This window comes from Rhineura floridana, chromosome 4 (genome assembly GCF_030035675.1).
Source record: "Rhineura floridana isolate rRhiFlo1 chromosome 4, rRhiFlo1.hap2, whole genome shotgun sequence".
In the NCBI taxonomy this organism is placed as follows: domain Eukaryota; kingdom Metazoa; phylum Chordata; class Lepidosauria; order Squamata; family Rhineuridae; genus Rhineura; species Rhineura floridana.
In genome coordinates this window covers 82086877-82114223 of record NC_084483.1, presented here as the reverse complement: position 1 = coordinate 82114223, position 27347 = coordinate 82086877, and the positions used below count along the sequence as shown (strand labels likewise).

The 27347-nt window shown below is 42.1% G+C and overlaps 1 long non-coding RNA gene across 1 annotated transcript; it reads right to left on the bottom strand.

The window, feature by feature from the left end:
* Positions 1 to 359: 359 nt before the first annotated feature.
* On the bottom strand, positions 360 to 27347 carry LOC133384370 (uncharacterized). Its single transcript, XR_009762535.1, has 4 exons — positions 27238 to 27347; positions 3288 to 3383; positions 683 to 743; positions 360 to 564 (listed from the first exon to the last, which is right to left on the bottom strand). It is a non-coding gene; the product is annotated as an uncharacterized LOC133384370 (long non-coding RNA).

The following is a 27347-nucleotide window of genomic DNA, read 5'->3' as shown; positions in this document are numbered from 1 at the left end:
TATTCCTAGTGGCTCTTGTTGTCACAGGTTCCTAGCAACCATGTAGTCTTATGACATTGCCACACACACTTGGACAAAATGGCTGCAAAATGTTTAAAAAACAAACAAACTTGTGAGCTAGTTCTCACATTGGTGAATCTGGCACTTATTTTATAGTTAGGGGAATTCCTGGAACAGCTTTAAGGGTTGCACAAGGAGCGGAAAGGATGGGGAAGCTGAAACTCATTGAGGTAGTCGTACTGCTTAGTTGTATTCCACCCTGCGTTCCCTAAACCAATCCAAAAGGAATTGAAAGTTAAAGTTTACCTTAAGGTGGACAAGTGAAACATAAAATAAAATATAAACATTTAATACACATTTATTATTAAACCAACATAAAATCACTACTGGAATTCTAGAAGTGGTATTGAATCAATGCCCATATAAAAAACAAAATACAGTCATAAAATTCTGCAGAAGTAATAAATCAATGCTTATGCAAGATGAGATACAACAACAGAGTGCAGCCAAATCCATTTTGACAAAGAGTCTTCTTCAGTGGCCTTGTGACTTATTAGGCATATACTATAAAGGGCAAAAGAAAAAAATATGTTTAGACATTAATTCCTAATGATGAGTGTCTCTGGATTTTAACAAAACCAAACAGCTAATTGTTGGAAGAGGATACTGTAAACCCACTTACCCTTATATATTACTTTAATTGATAAGGGCTGATACATTGGCAGTTCAAGACGTCAAAATCTCTGCATAAAAATAATTTAGAATTAAATGTAATAAAATTCAATAATAATAATAAATTAATAAAGCACTGATTTGCCATTGGTACATAGCATTTTCTCCTGTTGGCATATTTCTAAAAATAGTAACAAAGTTTCACCGACATTATGCACCCTTTCTTGTAATTGCTTCTTTAATATACTAGCTTGTTCTTCAAAGTCTACCAAAGTACTGCAATTCCTTTGTAGTCTTATCATTTGTGAATATGCCAAATTTCTTTTTATATATTTAGGTTGGAAACTATCAAACATCAAAAAGGAGTTTGCATTAGTTGCTTTCCTTAAAGTATCTGTATACTTTATATTGATGTTTTATTTTTTATAACTGTTACATCTAGGAAATTATCCTTGATGCATCATAGTTCAAGTCAAATTTAATGGAATGATGCTTGTTGTATTTATAATCTTTAAATTTCAAAATATTTTCCACTGTTCCCTCCTAGATTTTAAAAAAAATCATTCAAATATCATACAAATAACAAGAGTGGCTGTATACTATAGCCAGCATGGATTTTTCACATTCTGCAATGTTAAATTGAAAATACCCCCACATGCCATTCTGATGCTTCCCATAAGCTCATTTCAAAACAAAACCTTACAAAACTTATAGTTCTGAACTCAGAAACGCTTGCTTAACAACCCTGTCAATTTTCATGGTGATACACAAAACAGTCAGAGAGAATAGAGAGTTCAAAGTCTAAAAAGAGCGAGAGAGAAAAACCAGAGCCCTTTTGGACTTTTTTCCTGTCAGAGTTCTCATAATTTGCTGAAATTAATTAAAAATCAGTCCTGTTCACAGAGTACCTGTTATCCTATTAATGACCTTGCCCCATACTCTGACCATCATCTTCTGCAGTTTGAAAGTTTTTGTTTTTTTATTTTTAATTAATTTAAGAAATTTAGCATTGGAGTCAATGATATACATGGGCATGCACAATAAGAACCAACTGTCAGTGTTCTAAAATCCAGACTCACAGCTAATCAGGGGGCCACACCCATGCCAGACATTTATTTCACTTTAGATCAGCCTTTCCCAACCAGTGTGCCTCCAGATGTTGTTGGACCACAACTCCCATCAGCCTCAGCTAGCATTGCCAATGGTCAGGAAGATGGGAGTTGTAGTCCAACAACATCTGGAGGCACACTGGTTGGGAAAGGCTGCTTTAGACAGTCATGGCTTCCCCTAAAGAATCCTCGGAAGTGTAGTTTGTGAAGGGTGCTGAGAGGAGACTCCTATTTCCTTAACAGAGCTCCAGTGACCAGAGTGGTTTAACAGCCAGCCACTCTGACTGAAGCTCTGTGAGAGGAAGAGGGCATCTCCTAGCACAGCCTTTCCAAACTAGTGGGTCACCAGATGTTGTTGGACCACAACTCCCATCAGCCTCAGCCAGCATTGCCAATGGTCAGGAAAAATGGGAATTGTGGTCCAACAACATCTGATGGCCCACTAGTTGGGAAAGGCTGTCCTAGCAACTCTCAGAACCCTTCATTAACTACACTTCCCAGGATTCTTTGGGAGAAGCCATGCCTGTCTAAAGTGAAATAAAGGTGTGGTGTGGATGTGGCCAGTAACAGCTTTGGTTTATATTTGAGTGGGAGCCTACATGTGCCTGCTGTAGAATAAAAAGGTCGGGGAAACACTGAAAAAGAATAATACTGTTCACAATGTTTTCCTTTTGGAAAGGAAAGGGGCTTCCCCTCTGCCCAGTGCCCACCCACCCAATTTCCTCCCCTCCTAGGGTTTTCAGGTCAGAAGCATCCCAAACCCTGAGATTTCAGGGCGGGTCCTAGTGATGTCACAGGGGCAGGTCACAGTGATGTCAAGGGGCAGGCCTGAGTGATGTCATGGGGTGAGCCTTAATGATGCCATTAAGCATGGTACATTAAGCATCAAACACAGTTGCTTGGAGCGTACAGTTCAAACAAAAACATTTCTCTGATTGGAAATGAAGATAGAAATCTTAGCTAAAAGATGGAGCCTGGGTAGGGAACATTTAATCTAGCCTATTTGCTTCTGGCAAGAAGGGTTTAAGTGCACTCAGGCCAGGCCAGTCAGCAGAAAGCCATTGTAGGAAGAAAGAAGCCTAGTGTTGTGGAGATGTTAGATGGCAGCACTCAGGATTAAAGATGGATGCCCCTGAAGGCTGCAATTCTAAACATATTTAATAAGCCCCATAGAACTCAATAGGACTTACTTCTGAGTAGATATGGTTTGGTTTGTGCTGTTGGTAAAACTTGGCTAGGGATCCTCTGCAATGATATCCATATCCAAGCAGGGTTGGCAACGCCCTGCCTGGAATGCCCTGCCCCTACATTTTAACATGGCTGCTTCAACCATCTTTACAGATTTGACCCATCACTTTAGAAAGAGGTTTGAGAAATGAATAACAGTAAGAAGATTCTCTATCCTTTTCTCTCTACCCTGTGGACTGCTATAAACACACTCTGACAGACAACCCAATTCCAGTGAGTAATAATTGACAGATAGAAAACAAACATGGTTTGTTCTACCTTCACAGACAGCAGCTTGGGAACAACAGCAATTGCAGCCACACTTCCCAGTATGTGAATTCTCCTTCGCCACTATTGGGCAAGAAACAAACCATCCTGCAACCAACAAGGTGCATCATTAGTGGGTTTAAGGGGGTTGATCTGAGCACATGGAACCACTGTTGTTTCTTCTATGGATGTAAGGGAGTGAGGTTAAAGGTAAATGAAATGCAAATAGAAAAACAAAAGACAGTGATGATTTCCTAGCTGCAATATCATACCAACCACAACAACATTCCTATGAGTAAGGCAGAAAAGTCAGCATCCCACAACCAGTCAGGATTCCTAACCAAAAACCCAAACTAAAAGAATCCTGGCAGCCAGTCAGCCAAGATCACAGAAATCCCCATGCAGCACAACCTGACCCTGGGGCTGCAGTTAGTGCAGAATGCTGTGGCACAATTGCTGACATGAGTGAGACCATATCAGCACATAAGACTTCTGCTCTGAAATCTGCACTAGTTGTTGCTTTTCTACCAGGCCAACTTCAAGGTGTGCTTTCCATGTTACGGGTTCCACATAGTAATTGTTCTGCTCTTGTAAGAAATCAGTCCTTTAGTGTGGCAGCACCTACGCTTTGGAACTCCCTGCCTATTGACATTAGGCAGATACCTTCATTGTTCTCTTTTCAGCACCTGCTAAAAACATTTTTGTTTAGGCAAGCCTACCCAAGCAGGTAGTTTCTGTTGTTTTTTTTAATCTGTTATTAACTCATAGTTGGTTTTATTATTTTGAATGTTTTTAAATACCCATCTTTAACTGTTTTTGACAATAATTTTATTGTTTTAATTCCTTCTGTAAACCATTTTGAGGTTTTTTACAATAAAGTGTAGTAAGTGTTGTAAATAAAATACATAAATAAATTTTGGAGTCACTGTGGCCCTTGGATTTCATTCAACTTTTAAGAACAAAGGAATCTACCGTATACCGACTCAGGCCATTTGATACCATCTAGCTCAGTACTGATGACATATACTAGCATTAGCTCTCCAGGATTCCAGGCAATAGTCTTTTCCTGAAATTGAATTTTGGACCTTTACATGCAAAGCATATGTTCTGCCAAGGAGCTACAGCCTTTCCCCTGTTTTAAACAAGTATCTTTTAAAATTGTTCTTTTCAGTTCACTAATGAATGCACATCATACCTATGGCAGATCCACACCATTCATTTAAAGCACATTCAACACACATTTGAAGCACATGAATGCCACCACAGAATCATGGAAACTATAGTTTGTTAAGGGTGTGGGGGGAATAATAACTGTGAGTGGGAAACTACTCTTCCCAGGGTTCTTTAGGGGAAATCATGCACTTTAAATATGAGGTGGATGTGCTTTAAATGTATTGTGAGGATCTACTTAATAAACTTTGCCTGCATGTAAATAGTTTTAATTAATTTTTTTAAATGGAAATGAGCTATAAAGTTTACTTGGTGGCCATGGGCTCTCATCATCTCTCAGCCTAATCTGCCCCTCAGGGTGAAAACAACAGAGGGGGACCATGACCCCCCAAGCAAGAAGGGCACACTTAAAATGTAGAGGAAGTAATATTGTACAACCATAGTGAGAAATCAAATACTTATCAGGACATAGTATGAAGAAATATTTATATAAGCATGGCTGTCAAAGATGTTTATTGTTTACACAACCTGTAAATATATTTGTAGTGCAATCCTATGATTGTTTACTCAGAAGCAAGTCCCAATATATTCAGTGGGGCTTACTTAAAGAGGGAAACGTGCACAGAACTTCAGCCTCAAGTGATAAGGAACTTTACTCACCCAACCGAAAATTCAAAATCATGCCGCTTTAAGTTGTTTGGCGACTGTTTATAGTTGTTTTTATGGTTACTGGATTTTAAAGGGATTTATTTCTTGTTGTGAGCTGCCTTGTTTTCCAATCACCAACCCTACCTCCATACACACACACACACACACTGGAGATGTAAAAATACATAGACCCCATATAATAGTTTCTTGTCAAAACCTGTTGCTCATTGCAGAACATTTTTTTAAAAATAAAATCAGTATTAGTTTCCTACATAATAAAAGCAGTGATACCTATGTAAGCCCTGTGTAATTGCTTTAAAACATAGGATTAGAGGGGGAGAGAAAGATTTACAACACAAACACAATTCTTTGCTATGTTCACTCAGAAGTCCCATTGATTTACAGCACAATCCTAACCATGTCTACTCAAAAGTAAGTCCTACTGAATTCAGTGGAGTTTAATCCGGGTATGTGGAATTACCATTGCAGCTTTACTCCAAGAAAAGTAAGTATTGGATTTAAGGTTCATATTGGGAACGTTTTCAAAATACTGCCCTCTTCAAAATTTAAACTTTTTTGATTCCTGAGCACAAGAGAAAAAATGACTTTTGGTACTGCTGAAAGCTAATTCAATTTATGAGATTTTCAGATAAACAGGAAAAAAACCAGTTTCTATCTTTGCAATGGGGTCTAGGTAATGCCTGAAGGCCAAGAAATCCCTTGTCAATCCCAAACTTCACTTATTGGCTACAAACCTGAAAGGGCTGGGTTACAGCAGCCCGCTAAGAGATAATTTCACAGAAGTTTGGGGGGCAGCGGCTGATGTTTTGGTGTATATCTCATGAACCAGACCACCTAGAAACTTAACATTAAAATGAAAGCTGAGAGTCCCGAGATTAAAGTGGAGACCCAAAGAGAACCCCAAAAATCCAGAGTCTCTGGGTGAAAACCAGATACCTGGCAACCCTCCCCCTCCCTTTTTTCTCCTCTCTCCCTGCCCCCCTCCCTGCCCCCCCAGGTCAGTTTCACCTATGCTAAGCATGACTGCATGGGAGTAAATCCCATTGAACTCAATAAACATGGAAATGATGAAACCTGCCGTCCCCTCTTCATCCCTCCCATCACCTCCCTTTTGCCCCTTCCCTCCCCATTCCTTTGCCCCTCCTTCCCTTTCCCCATCCCCTTCCAATCTTCTCCTTCCCCCCCTCCTCCTCCCTACTCTCTTCTCCTCCCCCATGATCAGTTTTACCTATCTTAAGCACGGGAGTAAATCCCATTGAACTAAATAAGCATGCAAAAAATCAGACTTGCCTTTCTACCCCTCTCCTCTCCCTTCCTCCTTCCTTCTTCCTCCACTTCCTTCTTCCTCCACTCCCCTCTTCCTTCTCCCTTGCTCATTCCAGCCCTCCCTCCCTCTTCTCCTCCCCTCATCCCACTGAACTCCATAGACATGCAAATGATCAAACCTGCCCTTCTTCTCCCCTCCCCCTCCTCCCCTCTGGCCTTCCTCCTCCTCCCCACCCTATCCTGTATGGTCAGTTTCACCTATCCTAAGCATGACTGCAGGGTAGTAAATCCCACTGAACTGAATAAGCTTGCAAATGTTCATTCTCAGCAAATGTGCACAGGATCCCATTTCTTACCTCTTGGATTAAAAAGCAGAGAAATTCACTAATAGGGATAAAACCTTGCAGTTTAAGAACGTCCCTATAGCCAACAGATTTTTTTTCAAACTTTAAAAAGCAGGGAAATTGGGCAGCTATAGTGAATACACCAGAAGAGCAGATGACCTGACCTCCTCTCTGAGATATTGGACTGCCCTACAGATAAAGTAAATAAAAAAATATTTTTCTTTAATGCCACTTCTGCTAAACAGCAGATAAAACTGGTTAGTGAACTTCTAAAATTTCCCGTCCTATTTAGAGTTGATTCAGTTACTTCCATGGCTTGTTCCTGGGGTATATTTGTATACAGTGCTGCTGCATCCAAAGTGACAAGCAAAGTGTCCTCCTTCTCCAAGCTGACTGTTTCCAAATATTTTAAAAAATCACCTGTGTCTTTTATATAGGATTGTATTTGTGGAATGATTTCAAAAAATATTTCACATATTCTGACACAGGTTCCAGAACTGATCCACATCCTGATATTATAGGTCTACCTGGCACTGGGACTACCCCTTCATGTATTTTTGGTAGAAGGTAGAATACTGGTATTCTGCCTTCTGCCTCTAATAAAAAATCATGAGGTTTTTTTTTGTCAGTGTAGCCTTCCAACAAACCCTCATCCACAATTTTTACTATATCTTTTCTTACCACCAGTGCTGGATCCTCATCGTATGGAACATAATGAGCTCTTTGTCCAAGCTGTCTATAAACGTCTGTTAAGTATTCCTTAGTATCCCAGACAACCAGGGCACCTCCCTTGTCTGCTGGTTTAAGGATTATATCCTGCCATTTTTTAAAATGATCAAGGACTCTTGTCTTGATAAATTGTTCCAAACGTTTACCCCATCTTTTTCTATCTTTCCTATGTCTTGAATAACCAATTCTTCAAAAGGCTGAATTATGCAATTTTTTGAGATGGGGTTAAAAGTGGGCCTTGGTTTGATTATACTGACCATCATATGATCCTAAATCTGTGGCTTTAAAGAATTCTGCTAGTTTTATGTTCCTGAACAGCTGTTGAAGCTCTATCAAGGAATTAAAAGCATCATGTCTTGGTGTGGGCGCAAAGGATGAGCCTTTATTTAATATCTGCAATTCCTCAGAGCTAAGGTTACTTTTGGATAAATTAACTACCAATGGGTTTTCAATATTTTTTCCTTTCTGTACATCTCTCTGCCTTTCTCATATCTGTTTCTCTTTCTATGTGCTCTGCCTGGATTATCCATTAAAAAAGGCCTATCTGATTGTACTGTGGATGATTCAGAAGGGGTACTTTAAACTGAGTTCCAAGTTGTACTATCACCTGACTTATCTCAATCTCTCTCTGTATAACTTCTGAAGGACACTGATTTTCTTCGCTTGTAGCTCTTTTTCTTGTTTCCTCCAACTGTATAGCTTATTATCTTCATAGTCTTTTAAAACCCTTTGAAATTTGCGAAATGTAAGTTCTTTTAATTCCTATTTTCTCTCAAAATCTTTATCTAATTGTCCCGTTTTTTTCTTGAAGTGCTGTCTCTCCAATTTTTTTTTTGACATTGTCCTTCAGCTTGGCTGATAAGGCATTGAAACCATAACGGGATGGATGCATAATGTTGGTGAAACTTTGTTACTATTTTTAGAAATATGCCAACAGGAGAAAATGCTATGTACCAATGGCAAAATCATGGCTTTATTATTATTATTGCATTTTATTACATTTTAATTTTAAATTATTTTTATGCAGAGATTTTGACGTTTTGTACTGCTAATGTATCAGCCCTTATCAATGAAAGTAATGTATAAGGGTAAGTGGGTTTGCAGTATCCTTTTCCAACAATCAGCTGTATGGTTTTTTTAAAACCCAGAGACACTCATCATTAGGAATTAATGTCTAAACATATTTTTATCTTTTGCCCTTTATAGTATATGCCTAATAAGTCACAAGGCCTCTGAAGAAGACTCTTTGTCAAAATGGATTTGGCTGCACTCTGTTTTTGTATCTCATCTTGCATAAGCATAAGCATTGATTTAGTACATCTGCAGAATTTTATGACTGTATTTTGTTTTTTATATGGGCATTGATTCAATACTACATGTAGAATTCCAGTAATGATTTAATGTTGGTTTAATAATATAGGTGTACCTTAACTCTTCCCTAAACCAATCCAGCCAGGAGATCCAGGTTACCATTGTCAATTGGCCATTTGAGAGGTCCAGGAGAACCACTGAGAGAGTGGAGCCAATAAGACTGCAGCAATAAGATTCCACCCATTCCACAACACAAGTCATTCACCAGGATAGCAGCCAACCCTGTTTCCATCCCAAACTGAGGCCAGAACAGGACTGGAATTGATCCAAATAAGGAAGCTTCTACTTCAAGGTGCAAGGGCTCTTCATGAATGAGACTTACTTCTAAGGAAATGTTGTGAAAAGCTTTGGGATGGACATTGCTGGATAATCTAGTATTATATTAAGTGACATTTGGAACAGCCATTTTAGTTTTATTTCCATCTGATAGAAAAAACCACCAATGCCTAATATGGAACAACCATAGATTAGCAAAGAGTAAGCTCACAAATTCGGAAGAAAATGGATAGTGTGGCAGACACAGAGGGCTTGTCCACACTGAAGTTTACTATGAGTTTGCAGCTGTTTCGTTTCCCATTTAATTTGCATAGTCCACATGATGTTACCTTCAAACAACAACACCAATCTTGATGCTTTTCCCCTGGATAACCCGATGTTGGGGAAAATCAGGCTTCAAACCGCTCCACTCAGGGTTGCACAAGGAAATTTATAATTGTCTAACTGTGTGCTTCTGCACACTTCTTGGGTGGGGAATTTTTTTTAAAAAGCAAGGTGTGCTAGCAGCTATCTACCCATGCTCTGTTGGTACTTAATTGGCATAAGAGTATCAAGAAATATGAAGGCAGGAACACAAAAGGGAATGCCCACTGGTATGAATGGAAAGACCAAAGTTGCTCCTCATATACAAATTCAAATACGTGCAGGAGTGGACTGCTCCAGTCCAATTTGAATGGGGAAAATGTTGATTAATAGCTAAATAACACTCAAATGTGTGCAAGCCCAGATCCAGTAGACTTGCACTCCATTTTTGTGGATATTTCCTTGGAGTAAGTTCTATTGATAATTTACTTCAAGTATATTCACAGGGCTATAGCTGGACAGCCTGATCCTGTGTATATTTACTGAGAAGTAATTCTAAAGGAGTTCAACAGGACTTTACACCCCAATGCAGAATCTGTCTGTCTGAGGCTGCAGCCCTGCAGATACTTATGTACAGAACAGTTTTACTAGCAGAGCAATCCTAAAGTGTAGGGGAGGGCACTGAGGTGGATCAACAGCCACATCCAATGTCCTGGCAGCTCTCTTTGAACAGAATGGAAGGTGGGGTGGGGGAAAATTGCATAGGTCTGCTCCTGTTTTGTGGATATGTCAAGGAAACAAGTGGGCTTAGGATCCTGCAGATTCATGGCCTTCTCCAACATGTCTCGACATGCCCCGTTTCTGATCTCACTGCCGGTGGAGCACTGCTGGCAGAATAGCAATGGCAGAGCTTTCTGCTGTCACCCTGGGGAGGCCTCCAGTGCTGGACCTTCTTCTCAGCTGGTGGAGATGGAGGTCCACAGCATCTTACGGCCTCTCAGCTGTGCCCCAAGGGAGCCTGGGATTGCTGCCTTAATGGATTCACAGGTATGTACAGGACTGTATGTGTTCACAGGTATGTACAGGACTGTATGTGTAAGGATTGCAATTTTAGTCATTCTTTTGTAATAGTTTTATCTAGATTTCTGATATATTTGCAATCTCTGTGCTCACTAACTGGTTCATTCCAATGCCAAATCCTACTCATAGGATTTTAAAATCCACTGTACGAATAAACTTCTTCTCTGCACAACTCAAGCTGTTTATAATCCTTATCCTTCATATAGAGGGGATATCACGCTTTGATATATTTAGCTTTGTGATAAAACTTCCTGCAGAATATACTTTACAACATATGCTCATGGGAGATTTATATAGAGATGTTTATGTAAAACAAGAAAGAGGAAAGGAGATTAATGACCCTGCTACACTGAATGCCTTCTTTTTCTTATCTACAGACTGTTCCCATTTGTGTTTTCCCTTATTAGAAGTGATTTTCCCAAACTTTAAGACTTTCTCTTGGATGGAAGGGCACCAAAAGGCAGCATTCCCTTACAAGTTGCTTAGTTTTCTTTCATAAGATAACTAAATGATAAGGCAATTTAGGGTTGCCAGGTCCATGGCCTGAGACTGATCCTGTATCTTTAGGAGAAGAGAAAGTCAGCCAAGTGCAGGTGTTCTTGCAACAATGTAATGAGAAAAACCACAAGGTGGAATTCTCCCTTCCCCCTGCACAACTTTTAAAGATACAGAAGACCTCTGGGAGGCTGGGCCTGGCAACCAAGAGGTCTTCTGTATCTTTGAAAGTTGTGCAGGGGGAAAGGATAATTTCACCTTGTGGTTTTTCCCAATACAGTGTTGCACTTGGCTGCATGTTCTCTTCTCTTAAAGATACAGGATCAGTCTCAGGCCATGGACCTGGCAACCCTATAAGACATAGGAACAGAGGTGGCTGCCTTAAAACAGAGTCACCATTGGTCCACCTAGCCCAGTATTGTCTACACTAATTGGCAGCAACTCTCCAGAGTTTCAGACAGGGAGTCTTTCCCCAGCTTTACCTGGAGATGCTGTGAACTGAACCTGAGATCTCTGCATGCAAAGCATGGGCTCTTCCACTGAGCCACGGCTCTGTGCTTATATAGATGGAGACATGGGGGGGTCATATCCAACAAAGTAGTTCTGTTATCTCAAGAACTTCTGGTTGCACAAAGGAATGTCCCCTCCCACCCCTCTTCCCACATGTTCCCCTGCTCCTGTAAGTTCTGGGTTTTTCCCAATCTTCTGGAGCATGCGCACACACGCACCTGCACATGCACACACACACACACACACACACACACACACACACACACAGAGAGAGAGAGAGAAAGAGAGAGAGAGAGAGAGAGAGAGATCTACAGTGCCTGGGAGAGAGCCAGGGCCTGCAGGAGGAAGGGGATCACCACTGCCCAGGGAAGAAGGAGAGCCATTTGCTGCTGCTGCTGCTGCCTGCCTGCTTGCCTGCTTGCTGCTGCTGCTGCTCGGCTACCACCACCACCCTCTCCCTGTTGGACTTCTGCTCTGCAGGGGTCACACCTTGCAGGACCAGGCCCCCAGGTACTCAGCCAGCTGTTGTCCACCTGTCCCTTCCCTGGAGGGGATACATAAGCCAGCTGGCTGAGGTGGCTCCTGCTTTGCAGATTACCTGATGGTCGGGTAGCGGGGGTTGCTGTGGTATATAGGAGCTCCATTTCCCTCTGCAGACATCCTGTCCATGTGACTACTGGTCTGGAGTTTTTGCACCTTGTGTTGGGTCAGCGGGACAGACTGGGGATTCTGTTGGTATACCGCCCACCCTGCTGCTCAACAGATTCCCTTGCTGAGCTGATGGAGGTGGTTTAGGGTGTACTGTTGAGATCCCCCAGACTGTTGATTCTGGAGGATGTCAACATCTGTGCTGAGGCCACCTTATCCGGGGTGGCTCAGGATTTCATGGTCTCCATGACAACCATAGGACTGTCCCAATATGCCATTGACCCAATACATGTAGGAGGGCATACTCTAGACTTGGTTTTTGCAACTGGACATGGAGATGGTGATCTGAATGTGAGGGGGCCTTACATCAGTCCCTCTGTCATGGACAGATCACTGCTTGCTAAATTTTAGACTTACAGCGGCTTTCCCCTCTGCAAGGGTGGGGGACCTACTAAGTAGGTCTGCCCCCAAAGACTAATGGATCCAGATGGTTTCCAAAGGGCTCTGGGGAGTTTTCCGGCTGATAGGGCTGGCGCTCCTGTGGAAACTGTGGTTGAACTGTGGAATACAGAAATGACCCGGGTGGTTGACACTATTGCTCCTGAGTGCCCTCTCCTGTGTAGAGCTCATACGGCTCCATGGTATACCCCACAGCTGAGAGCAATGAAACAATATAGGAGACGGCTTGAGTGCAGATGGAAATGAACTCCTAGTGGATGAAATTACACACTGGTAAGTGCCTATGGTACGCTGTATTTAGGGGCAGTGAGGGCAGCAAAAAAAACAATATTTTGCTGCCACTATCAAATAATCAATCTGCTGCCCAGCGGAGCTCTTCAGAATTGTCCGGGGACTATTACACGCTGGCCCCAGGGACATGGTAGATCCATCTGAGGCCCACTGTAATGAATTTGTTAGGCACTTCCAGGATAAAATCTTTGGCATCCGCCAGGACTTAGACTCCAGTGTTATAGCAGGTGAATCAAGCGGGGTATCCAGAGCACAGCCTTGTCCCGATTTCTTGGATGAGTTTCAGTTGGTACAGCTTGAGGACGTTGAGAAGGTGCTTGGACAGGTTCATGCAACTGCTTCTGTGTTGGATCCTTGCCCTTCTTGGCTAATAAAAGCTAGCAGGGATGGAACAGCCTGCTGGACCAGGGAAGTGATTAATGCTTCTCTGCAAGAGGGGGTGGTTCCTGCCTGCCTGAAAGAGGCGGCAGGGAGACCACTCCTGAAGAGACCCTTCTTAGACCCAGAAAATCTTAATAATTATAGGCGGGTGGCAAATGTTCCATTCCTGGTAACGTCCTTGAATGAGTGGTGGCAGGCCAGCTCCAGACACTCTTGCATGAGACCGATTATCTGGATCCATTTCAATTGGGTTTTAGGCCTGGTTTTGGCATGGAATCAGCCTTGGTTGCCCTGTATGATGACCTCTGTCGGAAGAGAGACAGGGGGAGAGTGACTCTGTTGATTCTTCTTGATCTCTCAGCAGGTTTCGATACCATCGACCATGGTATCCTTCTGGGAAGACTGGCTGAGTTGGGAGTGGGAGGGACTGCGTGGCAGTGGTTCCACTTCTACTTGGTGGGTCGGCTCCAGAAGATGGTGCTTGGGGAGCATTGTTTGGCACCCTGGACTCTCCAGTATGGGGTTCCGCAGGGGTCAGTTCTGTCCCCCATGCTGTTCAACATCTACATGAAACTGTTGGGTGCGGTCATCCGGAACTTTGGAGTGCATTGCCATCAGTATGCTGATGACACGCAGCTCTATTTCTCCTTTTCATCTTCTTCAGGTGAGGCTGTCAATGTGCTGAACCAGTGCCTAGCTGCGACAATGGACTGGATGAGGGCTAATCAACTGAGGCTCAATCCAGACAAGACTGAGATGCTGCTAGTGGGTGGTTCTTGTGACTGGATGGTGGATGTTCAACCTGTCCTGGATGGGGTTGCACTCCCCCTGAAGGAGCAGGTTTGTAGCTTGGGGGTTCTCCTAGAACCATCTCTGTCACTTGGAGACCCAGTGCCTGCAGGAAGAAGGAGAACATCGCCACCCAGGGAAGGAGAGCCTGCTGTTGCTGCTACTGTTGGAACTCCACCTCCACCACCCTTCCCAGTGGGACTGCTGCCTGGCAGACATGCCTCCTGCAGGACCAGGTCCCAGGTACCCAGCCAGCTGTGGCTAATTTCCATCACCTGTCCCTCTTTGGAGGGATACATAAGCCAGCTGGCTGAGGTGGCCTGGGTTTTTGTCTTTTGTTTTGCTGCTTTTTTCCCCTTTTTTTCTTTCGGGTGCCATTGGTTTTAGCTATGGGTGGGTTCGGTTTCGTTTTATATTGTAGTTCTTGGGTTTTTATGTAGTTTGTATGTTGTATTTTACTTTATCTTGTACGCCGCCTAGAGTGGCCGCTTGTGCGGCCAGATAGGCGGCCTAGAAATAAAATTTATTATTATTTATGATTATTCTACCAACTTTGGTTTGTGGCCCAGCTACGCCGCTATCTGGACAGGGATAACCTGGCTTCAGTTGTCCATGCTCTGGTAACCTCTAAGTTAGATTACTGCAATGCAGTCTACGTGGGGCTGCCTTTGAAGATGGTTCAGATACCGCAGCTTGTGCAAAGTGCAGCGGCCAGATTGGTAACAGGGACCAGACGGTTCAAACACATAAAACTGATTCTGGCCCGCTTGCATTGGCTGTATGTATGTTTCTGAGCTCAATTCAAAGTGCTGGTTTTGACCTATAAAGCCTTACATGGCTTGGGACCACAATACCTGATGGAACGCCTCTCCCGACATGAACCCACCAGTACGCTACGCTCAACATCCAAGGCCCTCCTCTGGGTGCCTACTGCGAGGGAAGCTTGGAGGCTGGGAACAAGGGAGAGGGCTTTCTCAGTGGTGGCCCCCAAATTATGGCATGAACTCACTGACGCAGTGCGCCTGGCACCATCACTGTTATCTTTTTGGCGCCAGGTCAAGACTTTCCTCTTCTTCCAGGCATTTTAGCATGTGTTTTTACATTGTTTTTTTAAAGTGTTTTTAAATTTGTATATTTGTATATTTGTTTTTAATGTTTGTAATTGTTGTAAACTGCCCAGAGAGCTTCGGCTATGGGGCTGTATACAAATGTAATAAATAATAATAAATAATAATAAGAATAAGACATCTATTTACTTATAGTACAAATCTTGAATGTATGATGGATTTTTCAATTAATTGTTTTAAAAAATATTCAGGTCAATAGTATGCCAGACAAATATTCTGGGTAAATAGGAGCATCAGTAATTGTGCAATCTAAATGGCTACACTGAATGTCTGACATTGCTCCTCCATACCTAGCACATACAAAAAAGTAGGATAATTAAGTAGGCCTCTTTGGGATGTATGCCATAGGCATTATTATACCTGGTGACTGACATAAATATTGCAAATGCTCCCAGGCATTCAACCTAGCGGTCATCAGCCACACAGGTAAACCTGGTGGCTTCTTGCTGCATTGAAGTCTCCTTCAAATATTTGTCTCATCCAACTAGCCTTCCCATACATATACCTTAGCAGAGCACTAGGGCATGGTTTGTCCATGCATCTGTTCTTGAATTCTCTGAAATGGATTAGTGCAGAGATGCTTGACTGCTGGATATGTGAGCTCACTCCATGGAAAAGGATAGCACTTGATGCAGAGATATACACATTCTACCTGTGGTGTTATATCATCAGTGTCTCATTCATGTGCACATTCACATGTGCTTGCTGTAGTGACAAACATACATAATATGACCCAGTCCTTAGGCAGTTTCTCAAAGACACATCCTACACCTTCTATCCCACCTTCCCCTGTGGAGAACTACACCTTTCTGTATTATTATTATTAAATTTATATCCCGCCCTTCGTCCCCAAAGGACCCCAGGGTGGCCAACAAGGGACATAACACTAAAAACATCTTTAAAACATCTTAAAAACAAAACATCTTTAAAAAACCTCAAAAAAACTTTTTTTTTAAAAAAAAGTTATTTACAAATATCTTAAAAAGCAATTCCAGACCTTTCAAGCCAATATGATTTACTTTTTATTCATGCAATAGTACCGGCTCTAATATTCATATTTTGCAGACCCAACATTCATAAAAAGCTTTGGGAAGGACTGCCTCACTGCCCTCAAACCTGCTGTTGCCAACTAGCCAACCAGATACTGTCTTACTTTCAGTGTATACACATACACACAGGAGAGAGCCTTTTCAGCTGTGTCCCCCAAGCTCTGGAATACCCTACCTCAAGAAGCTCGCTTTGCTCCCTCCCTGATGGTTTTCTGGAGACTTCTGAAAATGATCTTGTCCTGGAGAGACTTTGGGAGGGACTGAGGGTAGAGCTTGACACTGATTTTTTGCCTTCCATGTTAATTTTTACCTCTGTAGTCCCTTCAGTACCACTCCCTCTATCTATCTATCTATCTATCTATCTATCTATCTATCTATCTATCTATCTATCTATCTATCTATCTATCTATCTATCTATCTATCTATCTATCTATCTATCTGTCTGTCTGTCTGTCTGTCTGTCTGTCTGTCTGTCTGTCTGTCTGTCTGTCTGTCTGTCTGTCTGTCTGTCTGTCTAATCTTGTATTTTATGTATTTTAATGTTTTTGTGATCTTTATTGTGTACAGTTTTTATTATGTACATGTTCGATTTTATTGTAAGCCGCCCTGAGTGCCCTATTATAGGGCAGAAGGGCGGGATAGAAATATTTTAAATGAATAAATAATAAATTTACTGGCATTTCACATCTTCTTTCTGTCACACACATATAGCATTGAAAAAGTAATGAGAAGAAGTAGCACTAGTGATAAATGAAGGTGCGGGAGATTTGGCAGCAGGTGGGAGCAGGTAGCTTGATTTACTAGTGGGATGCCAAGTTAACAATGGGAATGTGCATGGAAATGTGGCCATAGATGGATTTGTCCTTATAACCTTGCCTCTATCCACTGTTGCATCTTCAAGCTTACCTTAAATCCCTCTGAGGTTATACTCAGCTGTACTCCATCATAGCATTTCCTAGTATGAAAATTCTCCCATCTTTGTTCTCAATGAATGGTCTACCAATCATAGCATGGATTCATGGTCTAGACTCTCCTCCACCATTCTCACACACTGGCTGCCTAGTTGCCTATCTTCCATTCATTACTTTCTGTATTCCTGGAAGATGCGTGCTTCTAGTTTTGCATCCTATAATGCCATGGTGCTCTTCCTCTCAGCAAGCTTTGGTGGTAGCTATGTGCATCTCCCAGTAACATCATCTTTAGGTGTGACTGGCCTTAGGCAAGCTTTGATGGGAGATGGACTGGTTTCTGTCCCCACCAAGATAGCTTGACTTGAGGAGTTAACCAGCAAAAAGAGTTAGAGAAAGCGAACAAGCAAACCTCAAAGTATTATTAATTATTAGCCAGCAGAGGTAAAATTGCATGCAATAGGTTAGAGGTTGCTAATATAGCATCTTCCTGATGTTGTTGGACTGCAACACTCATCATCCCTGACCACTGGCAATGATGGCAGGAGCGGATGGGATTTGGAGTCAACAATATCTGGAGGGCATCACATTGACTACCCCTGCAATAGGCCAACAAGTCATCCAATGATTGGTCTTTCATTCAGAGTTAGGCTCCCTGTGCCACGGGAAAATGCATGCTTGATATTATTTAGACCACATTCACACCATACATTTATTCCACAATTAATCCACTTTAAATAGTCCTGGCTTCCCCCAAAGATTCCTGGAACATATAGTTTGTGAAGGATGCTGAGACCTGTTAGGAGACTGCTATTCCCCTCACAAGACAACAATTCCCAGAGTTCTCTGGGAAGAGGGACTAACTGTTGGATCACTCTGACAATTGTAGCTCTGTGAAGTGAATAGGAGTCTCCTAATAACTCTCAGCTTGTTTCACAAACTACACTTCCTGGGATTCTTTGGGAGAAACCATGACTGTTTAAAGTAGAATAATGGTGGAATGAATGCAAGGTGGGAATGTGGCTCTACAGACATCTTGATTGCAAACCAAATAAACCAAATTGTTGTATTGAACACTGAGATTCCCTCTCTTATCCTCAGCCCCATGGAATTGTTTCATTGTGTATATGTGTATCTGTTCTTTAGCAGTAAGAAGAAACCTTAACTGTGATAAAAAAGCTCTGCTGGGAAATGTATCATAATTGAAATGCTGAACAGAAAGCTGGGGCAGAGGAACAGGATTAAGATGTGGGGGGGGGGGTGGAATGCTTCAGATGCAAACTGCATTTGCTTGCTAGAATTCTGCATTTAGACAAATGCTGCTGAAAGGATTCTCAAGGAGCTGCTAGAAGGTATCAGATGATAGAGACAGTTCTAATCATTAAAGCAAAATTCCAAAATGGCTGAGTAGGAAAGTGATTCTCTGCGAGTTGAAGGCAGGCAAAGCTAATAAATCCATGCCTGACAGCTCGATACACTGGAATGTACAAATTATATGCTTTTATCCGTGGAGATTTTTCTGAGAAAGATTAAGGTTTTAATACAAATGCCTTCTCATGGCAATTATCAGTTGGAAGGAACTGCATTATACATTGGAGCAAAGGAGCTGCAAGCTAAGGTCATTGATATGTCCTCCCCTCTCTGCTGGAGTCACTTTCCAGAGTAAAATTGCAAGCCTTATTTTGAACAAGGAAAACAGAGGCATCGCAAAGTGGTTGTGTGGGAAACAAATAAGTGCCACACTCACACACCTCTCATGTTTTTAGGTCTGCATCAAATGGCACATCAAATGGAAACAGCTAACAGAATGAAATAAAAATGACACATCCTATTAACATTTGTTTAGGTGTTTTTGAAATATAATTACATTTCTTTCTTGGCCAATTGTTAAAGTGTGAGGATTGCTAAATTTCAAAATAAAATAATCATATAGAAAAAAAATCTCTTTCCATTCTCTCTCCCCCACTCCCCTTGCACGTTCTCTCTTGGCTGTCAAGATTAAAGTACTTCCAGCACTTTGATTTTTTCTCTCCAAAAAGATTCTAATTCCTCTGTTGTGATTTTAATGGTGTCCTTTGAAGGTCACTTTTGCAGTGCTGTTTGTGTATTTTGTTCTACTAATAGTTTTATCAGGACATGGTTCTGTTGTGGCTGGAGTGGCTTAAATGAAATGCATTCTTTAAATACAAAAAAAAGGAAGGAAGACAATGTAAAGCTAGAATGTCTTCGCTGCTTTGCTGTTTGAAGGTACAATGAGCTGGTGAAAGAAATAAAAATAAAAGAGGCTAAGACAATGCATGTCTAAGATTCAGCAGCTTAACTTTCTTGTTAGCCATGTTCCAGAACAATCTGTGCTGTGCTAACAATATATATGGATATTGGTTTGTGTCTTGTTTTTTCCTCTCCTCTTTCAAATGCATGAGATTGATAGTTCATAGCTTAATTTTCATATCTCAAACTTAAAAAAAAAGATCAGTTGAGGTGCACTGGGAAAAGCCTGCTCAAAATATCTATTTCACGTCAAGAGGATCTTAGTCATGAATCAGGATTTCCCTCTGCTGGCCCCTATATGCAGATAATAAATAATACAACCCCTGCTTTAAAGTGCTTATGATCTTAGTGTATGATGGGAGAAACCAGGAGCAGAGAATAGGCAATTGTGGGAGAGGACTGAAGGGCCAGATATCAGTGAGACTAATCTGTGCTGTAAATAAGCTGCTGGCTCAGCACGCCAACTGCTGAGCTATTGTCAGAGGTTTTATACAATTCAAAGGAGCAGCTTCCACTACCTTTTTACCCTACCACCAAAAGTTTAGTAACTGAACAAGCAAATGTGCATAGAAAACATTTCTTACAAAAATCTACAAAACCCACTCTTATGATGACAGGACAAATGAGTATATTTATTTATAAAAATATTTGTATACCACTATTTTGTTAAAAACATCAAAGCAGTTTACAACATGCTTAAAACAACAACTATAAAATAAAAACATTAAAGATACAATATAGACAATGTTGTTCCCGCCTTGTGTGGGGGTGTATTTGCCATCACCCCATTGCTGAGAAGACTCGGGAAGGTTCCAGAAGGTTTCGTATTGGTCAGGTGGGGCATTTTGACCAATTAGGTGAGGGATTGGGCAGCTATAAATAGTCTGCTCCTCCCTAAAAACGTGTCTTTTTGCCTTGCGGCAACTGCTCTGTTTCCTGCATGCAAAGGGCTTCCTTCAGCATTTATAGGCTTGATTGCGGTGTTTTCCCCAGCCGCTTGGGCCAAGCCTTTTGGCTTTGGTGGGGGGGGTTATTGGGGGGGTGTTTTTTCCCTCCACCTTTTCCCCACCAGTCAGCTGGTTGCCTAGCATCTATGTAACCCGCTCGTCAGCTGAGTGGAGGGTTTAGGCAATCTTGCTCTGTTTTGTTGCTGGTCTTTAACCCCTCTACCTTCCCTGGTTTTTTTTTGCTGGTCTTTAACCCCCCTACCTTCCCCCCGCCAGTCCACTGGTTGCCTAGCCGATCTCCTCAACCCGCTCGTCAGCTGAGCGGAGGGTTTCGGCAATCTTGCTCTGCTTTTGCTGGGTCTCAGCTTCAGAGCCGATCTTGCCGTTATTAGTGCAATTAATTTCATGCCTTTTTTCATTGCTGCGTGCTCCTTCTCGGTCTGCTGCATAGCTCATAGCTTGGGTGCAACTGATATAGCAGGTTGTTTGTAGGTTGCGCAGGGGTGGTTTTTATTGCATTTGTTGTATACCTAGTTAAGTTTTAAATTAAGTTGTAAGTTGAATCATTAATTTATATTTAATTCCAACTGGTTGATATAGTTTAAAAATAAATAAGTTAATAAATTTTAAGTTTTACATTAATTTCTAAGTTAAGCTATTAATTTATAATTAATTCTAATTAGTTTATATTGTTCAAAATAAATAAATAAATAAATATATAAATAAAAATATTTATAAATAATTGAGTGACATAGTTCCCTGACCTAGTTATAAATTGCCCCCCTCCCCTTTCATTCCTCACTGATCTTTTGTGCAGCCTGAGTTCTGTTAACCACCCCCCTAATCTTGATTTCTTTGTGACTTAATTCTTTGGCCACCTAGTTATAAATTAGCTCCCTTCTCCCATTCCTCACTCATACTTGGTGTGGCCTGTATTCTGTTGAATATCTCCCCCCCCCATTTTGATTCCTTGGTGGCTTAATTCTTTGGCCACCTAGGTTGTGCCTGTGATTAATTCTTCATATTTTGGGTTGTGGTTGACCTTGAATTGCATCTTGCAAATTACTTAATTGTTATTGTTGTTGTTATTAATAAGCATAGTAGGAATTCAACATGCCACCGAGGAAGGCTCAGCAAAAGAAAGGAGTTCGAGTGGTGAAGCAGGCTACAAAGTGCCCTCCCACACAGCGAGAGTGCCTGTCTTCTGACGAAGAGGAAGATATGGGGACAATCCATGCTCTGGTGGCAAGAGTGGAGGCCCTTGAGGAGGAGTGCAGGCGTCCTTCAGATCTGGGGGCTGGGCCAAGCACTGCCCCTGCAGGTAAGAAGTCTGCCCGTTTGGCTACTAAGGCATCTAAATCACACACTCTTTCTGATTTGGTTGCCAGGATTGGTGTCCTTGAAGCAGCGGTGCCTAGAGATGAGTCCACCGTTCAGAAGGTGCAAGCCTGCCCACCTGGGGCATCTTTGGCATCCATTTCTTCCCCACTTCCAGTCTCATTTGGTGCTGGTCCTCTTCTGGAACAACTTCCTCTTGTTCAACCTGGAAGTAAAGCGTTATCTTCTGAACCTTCCAGGGTGGTCTTGCCGACAGTAGTTGCATCCCCAGCTGCTTATACAGGTGAGTGGTTTGCACCATCACATGCTTCCAGTCCACAGGTTCAAGCACAAGTTGAGCAGACATAGCAGGATTCCTTCTCAGCAGCTCATCAGGCTCAAAGTGGAGCCCCACAATCCCTAGTTTATATGGGAGGTGTCTTAGTTCCACAGCAGCCTGTGCTTCCTTGGCCTGTTTCTGCAGTGACTCCATGGCAGCCATCTCTGGCTTCAGCTAGTCAACCTACTCTTCCGCTGCCTCTTCCCCCTGGCATTTACCCACAGGGTGATACTTCCCTTCCATTGGGTGATCATTTACTGTCTTCCACTAAAGAAAAAATTTGGCATGGGGAGTATATTGATATATTCACTCTCCTTTTTCGGGAATCTGAATCGAAGCCTAAAGAGGGCTCTGATCCGAATGAGCGTGAGGTAGCTATAAAAAAGAAGGTTGATCGCATTTGGCCTAATTCGCTTAATGCGTTTACTGTATGTATGGGCGTGATGACTCAGGTTTATACGTTCATGGCCATGTCCATGATTAAATATCAGGACATCATTCATCGGGCCTTTAGGGAATTCTCTGGCACCGCTTGGTTGCGGTATGATGAGAATTTTAGGCAAAGGGCGGCCTTAGATCCCACACTTAGTTGGGATGTTGAACATCCTGGTCTTTGGCTGCATTCTATGACTTCAGCCAGACCCTCATTGGGAGACAGAGCCGATAGTGGGCATCTGTTGGTGCGTGTGCAGACTTCAGCCTCCGGTTCCAGCCAAGGCTGGCAGCGGGTTCAACCCCCTCTGGTCTGCTGGACCTTCAATAGTACTGGCCGCTGTTACAGGTGCCCGTGTAGGTTCAGGCATGCATGTGGACTTTGTGGTGGCACTCACCCCAGTTCCACCTGCCAGAGAGCCCGTCAGGCTCGCTGGGGATCGGGAGAACAACAACAATCGAAATGTGGGTCTGGCAACAGCGGCAGTACGTTGCAAGGCCAGTAGCCCTATTAGGTTGCTTCCCCTAGTGAGATTATTGAATAGCTATCCCAACACACAAGCTGCTAGATGCCTGTGGTATGGTTTTTGGAGGGTTTTCGTATTCCTTTCGAAGGCCCAAGGGTTCCCACTTCCCCTGCCAACCAGCCTTCTGTTTTTGCTATGGTTCCTGTGGTTCTGGAAAAATTGAATAAAGAAATAGCTGCTGATAGGATTTCTGGCCTTTTTCCTTATCCTCCCTTGTCAAACTTGAGGATTTCTCCTCTTGGGATAGTTCCCAAGAAGCAGCCAGGTGAATATCGTCTTATTCATAATTTGCCTCTGTTAATGATGGTATGTCATCATTATATACATCAGTTCAATATACTTCCTTTCATGAGGCCGTTAAGGTAGTCAGGAAGGCTGGAAAAGGTGCTTTGATGGCAAAATGTGACATAAAGTCTGCATTTCGTTTGCTCCCAGTGCATCCTGGCAATGTTGATTTATTAGGTTTCAGGTTTCAAGGCCAGTATTACGTAGATAGGGCAATGCCTATGGGCTGCTCTGTGTCCTGTGCTGCATTTGAGACCTTCAGCACATTCCTAGAGTGGGCCTTACGGAGGAGGGCTGGTTCTTCCTTGTCTGCTCACTATCTGGACGATTTCTTGTTCATTGGCCCTGCAGGCACTCCTCGTTGTCTGCATTTGATGCGGACTTTTGAGGAGTTAACTAATGAATTGGGTGTTCCTTTAGCTCCTGAAAAGTCTGAGGGCCTTTCTACTTCCCTTTCATTTTTGGGGATTCATTTGGATACTCAGTCTCAGTCAGAGCTTGGAAGATTACTTTTAAAAAGTAATAAATTACAGTTACAATTACTTGGCCAAAAAAGTAGTAATTACAGTTACAATTACAATTGATCTGAAAGTAACTGATTACTTTTTCTCAAAAGTAATCACTGCAATTACATTTCAGTTACTTTTTAAAAAAAACACCTACAAGGTGCTGGCCTTGGCTGCTTCACATCTAAGTAGCCTAAAACAATATTAAAACTAAACACACACACATAGGGGGTAGTAGAAGGGTTTGAATCCCCACATAGCCATGAAGCTCACTGGGTGACCTTGGGCCAGTCACTGCCTCTCATGAAAACCCTATTCATAGGGTCACCATAAGTCGGAATCAACTTGAAGGCAATACATTTATTTTTTATTTTCAAGATGATGATTATGATAATGCAGCATTTCAAATTAATTCTGTAAGAGAAGCATTCTATGCCAAGCTTGGAAAACCAAGGAGGAGGTATAAAATGTAGACAAAAATACTTTTGACAAAATGCCGTTTATCCTTTATATCTATATCTATAATTAGCAATACAGCTGAATGATGTATGTAAAGTATTTTTTCTCTTTCCCTTTTTTATTAGTATTTTAGTACTACTGCTAAAGTTCTGATGAAAGAATAAAGCATTCATTAGCCAAATTCAAATGATTAGAACACATCACATAAATTCCACAGAAGTTGGAGTTTTTGCCATAGAAAAGGCAAAAAACACATACCCTATGATAGCCCAATAGACAATCAGAACTGATATAAAACCCTATTGGTTCCCATTTGCAAATGCTGCAAGATCTAAGGTAACTCTAGATCATGTGAGTTCAGGTGATGCATGTTATGTAAATTTGTACAGATATTAGCAGAGATTGTCAACAGTCTGAGATGTGTGTGTGCCAATGTGTGCGTTTACCTAAGTGGCAGGCTTCTACCCTGCACCTAGATCACTGAGACTTAAGACTTAGTAAAATAAGAAAAGCTATTTTATTTATAGAAATACATAGTAGATAGGAAAGGCATACTTAGTTCTAACTAACTTGGAGGCGCAACACCCAGGTTTGGGAGTTGCCCTCATGGCTCAGGAGGGAGAGAGCAGAGACAAAGGTGTCTCCTCTCTCTTGGATTACTTTATTGCTTAACTGCATTCTTTGTTTGCCTCTGTAATTCTCACTTTTTTTTACCCACTGTGAATGTCTTTTGGGAATGCCTACTGATTATTTGTTATCATTTTGGGCTGATTACCTTCAGCTATTATCTCACCAAAGTTGCATACACATGATAGATTTAAAGCACATTTCCACCATCACCCCAAAAAAGAATCCTCTGTGAGAAGTATACTACAGTCCCCAAGATTCTTGGGGAAAAGCCATGTGCTTACATGTATGGTGTCTACTGGGAGACTCTTACGGATTGATTCTATACTCCCAAAAGTAAATCCTATTTACTGCTATGGGAACTACTTCCAAGTAAGTATGCTTGGAATTGCAGCTTTTAGGTCATGCTTAATAGCCACCTTGTATCAAATTGAACAGTTTCCAATCAGATTTAAACACTAACCACTTAAACTGGTCAGAGTGTCATTCCCTCTATTTCTGCAGCTCAGGCTGGAAGTGTTGTTGCTTATGTAGCTATGGTATCACCATCCATACCACACATAATAAGGAGTATTAGTGGGCAAGAGGGAACCCCAAGTGTTGCAGAATACAAAAAAGTGAGAGAGAAAACAGAAAGGGGATGAGTCCCAAAACAGCCCAAATGAGTACTGAGCATGCTCTGTTATGCAATACTCAGTGGCTGTGAGTGAGTGAGAGAGAGAGAGAGAGAGAGGGAGGGAGGGAGGGAGGGAGGGAGGGAGAGAGGGAGATGTCTCAGCTAACAGAAAATTATAGAACAGTAGAGTTGGAAGGAACCTATAAGGTCATCGAGTCCACACCCCTGCTCAATGCAGGAATCCACGTTAAAGCACACCTCACAGGTGGCTGTCCAGCTGCCTCTTGAATGCTTCCAGTGTTGGAGAGCCCACCACCTCCCTAGGTAATTGGTTCCATTGTCATACTGCTCTAATGACTAACAGTCCTTTTTAGAGTGTTGAAAGGTGTTTCAAATAAAATTCTAACTTTTATAATAGTCCAGATTTTTTGAATGTCCATATGATTGATGGGCAGGCTGGAAAGAAAAATGACTCACTAAGGCTACATCCACACCAGACATTTATTCCACTTTAAACAGCCATGATTTCCCAGAATCCTGGAAAGTGTGATTTGTGAAGGGTCCTGAGAGTTGTTAGGAGACCCCAATTCCCCTCACAGAACTCCAGTCACAGAATTGTCTGAGAAGAGGGGCTGACTGTTAAACCACTCTGGACATTGGAGCTCTGTCGGGAGAACAGGAGTCTCCTAATAAAACTCAGAACCCATCACAAACTACACTAGCCAGGATTCTTTGGGGGAAGTCATGACTGTTTAAAGTGGCATAAATGTCTGGTGTGGGTGTGGCCAAATGGTCATCCAGTCAGTTCATGGCTGTGGTAAGATATGAACTCAGAACGTCCCAGCTGCACCCAGCATGGAACTACACTTTCAGCAGCAAATACCAGAAAACCAACTAAATGTGTGCTGTCAATGTGCAAAGCATTTGCTGGGATGCATTTGGGGAGGTGAAGCAGGAGATAGATGGAAGGGGCTGTTTTCCATGCCTGCCACTTTACCAGTGCAATGCCCCATATTTTTCCTTATTGACCTCCATCAGCTAGGGAAAAGTGGCCAGGGAAGGAGTTGCAGATAAAAAGTTTCAGCAGCAAATCACTTCTCCCTAACAAAATGCCCCCCACATCAGTAGCAGACACCAGCAGGGAAGTTCTTTTTTGAGTTGTAATTCAGCTCTCATTCTGTTAATTCCCAAACTACACCAGTTGTCATTTTGACCTACATGCATAGGGAGAAAGACAGTGTAAAGGGTGTGCACAAGGGGGAGGGGATGACAAAGGATTTAGGACTTAAAGATTTAATATTCCATGAGTAGAAAAAAATATCCTATGCAAATGTCTATATTATTGCAGAAAAGTTCAGTTCTACATATGTTTGCCATCTTTTTCTCAAGCACAACTGTTTTTGAGATAACAGTCTTATTCTCCAAAAAACCATGTTAGTTGTCCTGTATATGAAATGACTGCAAGCAGGTGCAGCCCAAGACATTTTGCTACTTGAAGCAGAACAGCAAATGGTGACCTGCCCCCAAGTCAAAGTCATAGTATCATAGCTTGAAAAGTTATGTTGGCATTTGAGACAGAAAATCTCACAAGTACCTCTTCCTGACAGTAAATATGCAACAACCAAAAATTAAAATAGCTAATAATTTGTTGCATGGTGCCCCAAATTAGTTGCTTGGGGTAGTCATCTCTTGCTGCCTAGTGAGAGTCGCTCTATGAGAGGCACATAACTGAAGCAAAACACACAAACAGAAGTGTTAGACTGCACCTACCTCCTAGTCTCTTGCCAGTTCCCAATTTTCACTTCAGAAACAAAACACATTTTACTGCTCTTGTCCCAACGGATTCCAGATAATCCTTTCCTGTTTGAGCCTCCCCCCCC